Source organism: Hordeum vulgare, chromosome 5H, assembly GCF_904849725.1.
Source record: "Hordeum vulgare subsp. vulgare chromosome 5H, MorexV3_pseudomolecules_assembly, whole genome shotgun sequence".
NCBI lineage: Eukaryota > Viridiplantae > Streptophyta > Magnoliopsida > Poales > Poaceae > Hordeum > Hordeum vulgare.
In genome coordinates this window covers 396,690,164-396,697,903 of record NC_058522.1, presented here as the reverse complement: position 1 = coordinate 396,697,903, position 7,740 = coordinate 396,690,164, and positions in this window count along the sequence as shown.

The following is a 7,740-nucleotide window of genomic DNA, read 5'->3' as shown; positions in this document are numbered from 1 at the left end:
TTTCCTCTAAAAGCATTATTGTTGCCAGAATTGTTCCTACCAACAAAGTTAACGTCCAAACTAGCGTTGCTACTCTCAATCAAGGAAGATAGTGGCATGTCATTAGGATCTAAAGGAGCGTTTCTACTAGCAACCAAATTTATCAACTCGTCCATCTTAGCACTAAGCGAGTCAATTTCTTCTATAACGTGTACCTTTTTGCTAGCAGGCGACCTTTCAGTGTGCCACTGAGAGTAGTTGGTCATGATTTTGTCTAGAAGTTTTGTAGCGTCTCCTAATGTGATTTCCATGAACGTTCCACCTGAGGCAGAGTCCAAGATATTGCGAGAAGTGAAATTCAAACCAGCGTAAAAGATTCGTATAATCATCCACAAACTCAAGCCATGAGCGGGACAATTTCTAATCATTAACTTCATCCTCTCCTAAGATTGTGCAACTTGTTCATGATCAAGTTGCTTGAAATTCATGATATCGTTACGTAAGGAGATGATCTTAGCCGGCGGAAAATACTTGGATATGTAAGCATCTTTGCACTTATCCCAAGAATCGATACTATTTTTGGGCAAAGAAGAAAACCAAGTTTTTGCGCGATCTCGCAGCGAGAAAGGAAAAAGCTTCAACTTAATCACATCATTATCCACATCTCTTTTCTTTTGCATACCGCAAAGCTCAATGAAGGTATTGAGATGGGATGCGGCATCTTCACTAGGAAGGCTGGAGAATTGCTCTTTCATAACAAGATTCAGCAAAGCTGCGTTGATTTCATACGATTCCGCACTAGTGGTGGGAGCAATTGGAGTACTAATAAAATCTTTATTATTGGTACTTGAGAAGTCGCCAAGTTTGGAGTTTTCAGCCATGATGACTTCAACAAACAAACAAGCACACAAGCAATCAGGAAAACCGGCAAAGGAAAACGGCAAAAAGGCAAAAGAAAACGGCAAAGGAGGAAGGCAAATGAAAACGGAAAATGTGAAGTGGGGGAGAGGAAAACGAGAGGCAACTGGAAAAAAAGTAAATGCAAAAGATGAGTTTGTGAGACCTACTTGGATAGATCTCTGCTTCCCAGGCAACGGCGCCAGAAATACTTTTGCTACTGCAACAAAAGATCTTCCAACGGCGCGAGAAACACTTGCTGACGGGAGACTATTCTTGTCTTGATACTCCTACGCAACGACACTAGGAATCCTTCTGCTACGGCTACGCCTTTAGAGACTTCCTAGGCAAATATGCAAAGGATTTCCCCCGTGGCCTTGGAGCCTTGCATTGGTGTTCCCTCGAAGCAGAAAGGGTGATGTAGCACAGCGGCGGTAAGTATTTCCCTCAGTTTTGAGAACCAAGGTATCGATCCAGTGAAGGCGTATCACAAGTACCTGCACAAACACAAAAAGCTTGCTCCCAACGCTATGTAGGGGTTGTCAATCCCTTATAGATTGTTTGCCAAGTGAGAACGGAAAGCAACAAAGTAACAAAGCAAAGTGAAAGCGAAAGTGGAAACGATAGGTGTGAATAGACTCGGGGGCCGTAGTGTTCACTAGTGGCTTCTCTCATGAAAGCAAGTAGACGGTGGGTGAACAAATTACTGTCGAGCAATTGATAGAACCGTGCAAAGTCATGACGTCATCTATGGCAATGATTATATCTATAGGAATCACGTCCAAAACAAGTAGACCGATACATTCTGCATCTACTACTATTACTCCACACGTCGAACGCTATCCAGCATGCATCTAGTGTATTAAGTCCAAAAGAACAGAGTAACGCCTTAAGCATGATGACATGATGTAGATGGACAATCTCATATCTACGATAAAAGCCCATCTTGTTACCCTTGATGGCAACAACACGATGCGTGCCTTGCCGCCCCTACTGTCACTGGGAAAGGTCATCACACGGTATGAACCCAAAACCAAGCACTTCTCCCATTGCAAGAATCATAGATCTAGTTGGCCAAACAAAACCCAAGACTCCGAGAGACTTACAAGGATATCAAATCATGCATATAAGAAATCAGCAAAGACTCAAATATGTATCATAAATAATCTGATCACAAATCCACAATTCATAGGATCTCGACAAACACACCGCCAAAGAGGATTACATCAGATAGATCTCCATGAAGATCATGGAAAACTTTGTATTGAAGATCCAAGAGAGAGAAGAAGCCATCTAGCTAGTAACTACGGACCCATAGGTCTGAAGTGAACTACTCACGAGTCATTGGAGGGGCACCGGGAAGGGTCTCCAGATGAGATCTCGCGGAAACGGAAGCTTGCGGCGGCGGAAAAGTGTTTTCGTGGATTCCCTGATTTGTTCTTGTAACATCCCAAATTTTGGAATGTTAATAAAATTATTAGATTGATTGTTTGTTTGTTTGAGTGATTGAAACTTGAGTGAAATTTGAAACTTTTCAAAATCTTTTGAATGAGAGGGAATAAAATGAGTTCCCCGTTTCCTATGAGTTCAAATTCATCTTTTCAAAACCAGCGAGAGGAGATAGCATGACTTCTTCAACTACAAATAATTTGAACCAAGGTGGCACTTGAATTTCCGTTCGATTTTTCATTTGCATTTTGTTTTCTTCTTCACTCACGGAATGCCGGGAACAATACTTTGTCAAACAAGAGAAAAAGAGAGGAGAAACATGACCCTCCAAACCCGGGGATATTCTTTGAAATATTTGAGCCATGACACCCAAGATTTATTTGAGTAATTATTTGCAAAAAGAAATAAAGCATTTAGGGGATTTTCTGAAAAAACATTTTTTTGAAGTATTTTGGCCGTGGAAAAATGTCCATCTTTTTGAATTTATTTTTCTGAAAATTTTAATATATTATACCCCTATATTCCAAGGATATTCTATTTCCTTTTAATCGTATTAATTCCTGTTTTAATAAAAAGGGAAAGAGATCTATTATTTTAGGAATGTACTTGGGCCACGTTAGGAAACCAATCTAGCCCAATCCCACCTTCTTCTTCCTCCTCACGAGCTTACTTCTGTGGCCATGGCAGAAGCTTCCGAGGAAGCTTCCCTCCCCGATTCGCGGGCTACACTTCCTTCCCGAGCCTCCCACAACCCCTATAAGAACGCCCCTCCTCTCCTCGTTCCATTTTCCTCATCAGCTCGCCCTCTCCCTGCCCGTAGCCACGACGCCCCACCATTGTTGTTCCTGCAAGGAGCCGAACAGAAGAACGCCCACGAGCTCCTGACGCCCCCTTCCTTGCCTCCGAGACCCCCTCTGCCGTTCCTCCTCCCCGCCGGCGACCTCCCCACTTCGCCGGAGCAGTTACCTCGCTGAAGTTCTTCCTCTCTGTCACCCATGGTGAGATTCACGAAATCTCGTATTGCAATTTTTTCAGAAAATTGCAATCTTAGAAAATTCATATCTGTTAGTCTATAACTCCGAATTAGGTGATTCTTTTTGCGTTGGATCACAAATTTTACTTATGTTATCTTAGTTATTTTATATTTTGTTTTCTGTTATTTTTTCTATTTTAGTGTTTTATTTTCAGTTAGAACAAAAACTATATAGTGTTTGATGTAGTAGAAGGCTTCCTAGCTTCTTTAAAGTTTCCTTTGGATTTTTATCCGCTCTCTCTTATTGATTTTTGATTGCATCAAATTTTATTGCTGTTTGTTAATTGATTGCTAGAATGATTTCTAGTGTGAGTTCTTATGTGAATACTATGTTTGATTATATAGATTTCATCGGAGAGCGACGAATAGTTCTATCACGTATTTCCCGAGAACGAAAATTCTTCTTCGTCAACATCACCAGGCAAGTCATTTGATCATGTATCACCTATGTTTTATGCATCATAGTTCTACCAACCTATGTCCAATTGCATGCTAACTAGGTACTTGGAAATTATGGTTACATATTGTAGTATCATGTGGTAGGCACCCAACAACCCCGTTACTAGGCCCGGGACGACAAATTTCATATTGCTATGCTTGAGTAGACGGGATTCTGGTTGAGAGTTTATCACGCGTGATGCGAGGATACTTTAATAACCAAGACCGGTTGAGTCAAGACTTTTCAAGACCTCGTGATGCAATGCAACTCTGGGTGAAGGACGGTTGATCGGCTCCCTGGAGAAACCAGTGGATGACCCGGGATGTTGGAGACGGCCATGGCATCCTGCGGAAAGCTTCACCCAGACTCAAAGAGACGGACGGATATTTTCAAGACCCAAGGCTTACCTGCACAGCCACAAGTCATTATGGGCTCTGGCCTTGTTGGACAATGCGGCTACTCTGGACAGGCGGTGCTAGCAGATGTAGAAGAACGGTAGGATTGGATGGGCACCGAGAGGGATTCAGAGGGACCCGTTGAAAGACCATGTTTTGATCATCCGGTCTTCAAACACCCTGAAGTGCGAGGACATACTCGGAGGCGATCAAATCTTGTGGGGAACGTGTGCAAAACTCGGCAAAGTACTCAAACCTAATCGATTAGTCGTGTCCAAGGTCATGGACAACTTGAGCAAAAGGAACTGAAGTTATCTGAAATTCTCAACACAAGTAATAATATTGATATGGGTATTATTGACAACATGGGTACGAGAATTGGTTGGTGGAACCATCTCGTTAACAACCAACAATGTAGTAACATTTTTCTTTTAGCCCTCTCTTGATGTAGGAGAAAACTTGCTTTTCGCTAAAAACTTATAGCCCCACGTGCCATATATGCATATAGTATAGATGATTACTTTTCACCCCTCTCTTAGGTGACTTGCCGGCATATTCAATATGCTGACCTACACGGCTGCAACGTCTTATGTTGCAGATATTTTTCTTCGACGCGTAAGAATACGATTCAGGGTTACGGTCTACACTCAACTTGCCGTTGGTGTTTATTGGGACTCCACTCCCTTGACTGCTTCCGCTGAGATATTTAAGGTATATATATCAATTTTACGCTATTTACATGTGATTGCACTTTGATATATACATTGATGTACTGTGTGTGCCAGCATACTGATCCAGGGATGACAAAGTTACACAGAGGCTTGACTCGTTTTGAGTCGGGTCGCTACAGAAATGGTATCAGAGCACATGTTGACTGTAGGACGTGACCCTAGAAACTGGAATCCCTTAGGGAACAATCTCTCAAAAAAATTTAGTTTCAAGAATATCCTTTACTTCTCATCTCTTCTGATTTCATCAAACGTTCTCTCTCACCTCAAATAGTTAGACAATACCCTTACCCTTTGACCTCATGGAGAATCAACCGAGTTCTACTCCAAAGTAAAGAGGATTTCATCATGCAATTGAAGCTGCACCAATTGAAGACTCTCAAGACCCGAAGAATTCGAAGACCCTGAAGTGTTCGAATATTTATATGACCATTAGAAGTCCAAACCCCTATTATATACCCACGTTAGATACGATGATTTGTGAGCCGTCTTTGGTGTGTGTTTTCCGATGGCCACAAATAAAACCTATTCTCAAAAAATATTGTTTGTATTGTGTGTATCTCCCTCCCTCTCTTACCCGTCTCATCCCCAAAACCTCAACCCTACCAGATGGAGTATGAAGCTGGACTTGTTGTCTCTGGACCAATGACCCAGCTAGAGGCTGAAATATGGATTTAGAACATGGAGAACCACTTCGGGAGCAACTTGATCTCAAGGAAGTATGAAGTGGAACACACTCTTCAGTACTTTACACAAAGTGCTGCAAACTGGTGGAAAATGCACCATGCCATACAAGGATTTAGTGGAGCAGAAACTTGGGACGAATTCAAGAACACTCTGTTAAGATCCCGACTTATTCATAAGTGCTATGACAATCCGAAGGAGAAGGTGCATGCAAGATCTGTGGAGAAATAGGACACACCCAGGAAGAACACAAGGATGGACGCACTCATTGTGAAGAAAATCACCCAGTTGAGGAGTGCCCAAGTAGTCAGGTGACTTGTTTCCTTTGTGAAGGAACCACCTAATACCCAGCTCAGCGTCACATTTACCCCAAGGTGCAACAAGTTGTCAAGTAGCAGAAAGATGCAGTGAAGGAAACCCTCAAGAAGAAGATTCTAGAAGAACCGGTGATGAACGAAAATATTGAAGACCCTAATGGACAAGGTCTGACCAGATTTTTCTCCAATGCATGCTACTCATGTGGAGAAGAAGGACATTATTCATAGGATTGCATGAAGGGAAGCCAAGAGTATCCGGGAAACTTCCCGACGGAAAAAGTGGAGTTTGATCCACTTGAAATACAAGAACTGGCCAAAATAAAGGAGTCCAGAAAGAAGAAAAAGTACCCTCGGAAGAGCCAAATCTCTGCAGACATAGACCTGAGTCATGTCAGATGTTACAAGTGTATGGAATTTGGCCACCACAAATACATGTGCTCAGGAAGGAAGCCGGAAACCCAAGGAGCAAAAGCAAACACTAAGACGCCTCGAGACTTGTCAGAACTCATTTGCTTTCGTTGCAAGGAAGCAGGACATTTTGCTAGCGATGTCCACAAAGGAAGAAAGCTAAGAAGGTGTAGTTAAGTTTTGACCGCGGCAATTAGTGTAATATGAAGAACTCTTGTTTTTCATGAGATCATGGAGTGAATTTTTTGTAACAGAAGTCCCTGAGATTGTAATAACATCATGAATAAATGGAATTTATTGTCTCATGATTGCCTATGTTGAAACTGTATGCGTTGTTTCTCTTCGAACAAAGATCTCTGAACAATTATGAGGATATGAGAAAATATGGTCTATGCAGGCATGAGTATAATTAATTTAAGTGTGGTAGTAATCGGTAAACCCCACAGGATCCACTGAGTAGGAATGTACCATAACTACCAAGGAGACATATACATTCCTCTAAGTACCTATTTACTGACACCTGCAGATGACAACTCTCTACGAGTCATTCCTCAAGGGCCCAGAAACGACCATGACCCGGACCAGTGACCACGATTACCCAAAAATCCTGAAGGACATGATGAAGCACATTCATCTTGAAGGAGATGCAGTCTACAAAGGCTACCCATTCATGGAAAGTGGATTAGAACTTTGGTATGTGGAAGTACACCTCCACCATGTGAAAGGAGTTTGTCCAAAGACTATGGGGCAATACTTTTTCATTTCACGTGTACCACGAGCAACCTTCTTTGATGCTGTTCGTGAAGCTGCCATGGAAGCCATCCGTCAGATTGGAGAAGTACTTGAAGCAAGACTCCGTCATACCCAGGAATACCTGAGTGAGGTACGTGCGGAGATGATGGAGATGAAGCTCATGACCACCATGATGAAGCAAAAGATGGATGATTTCAAGGAGCACATTGGAAATTTCGAGTGGAACTAAAGTACCTCCAAGAGAGATGAATGAATAATGTTGGCAGAAATGCTCGACCATACCGAACAATGTGGATGCCAGCATTTGTAATAAATTACTTTTGAGCTGGAATTTTGAAGAAATTAAGGATGTAATAAAGGATTGATTATGAAATTAATATGATTTATGGATGAACCAATACCTTTTCATGGTAAACAGACCAATGGAGAGAAACACTGAGTATCCCACAGAGTGGAGTGTGTACCAAAAATAGGTTTGAGGATTTTTATTATACGATGGTTACCCCAAGAGTATGATGGAGGAAACACTATATGATTTAAGGCGTAGTGATTCCAAGTATGCCTGAAACCAACAGACCCCGGGACTAACAAGGATCAAGTACTATCTGTTTGGAGAAGGAAACTTGTTTCAGCAAACGTTTTCTTAGGAGCATATGAA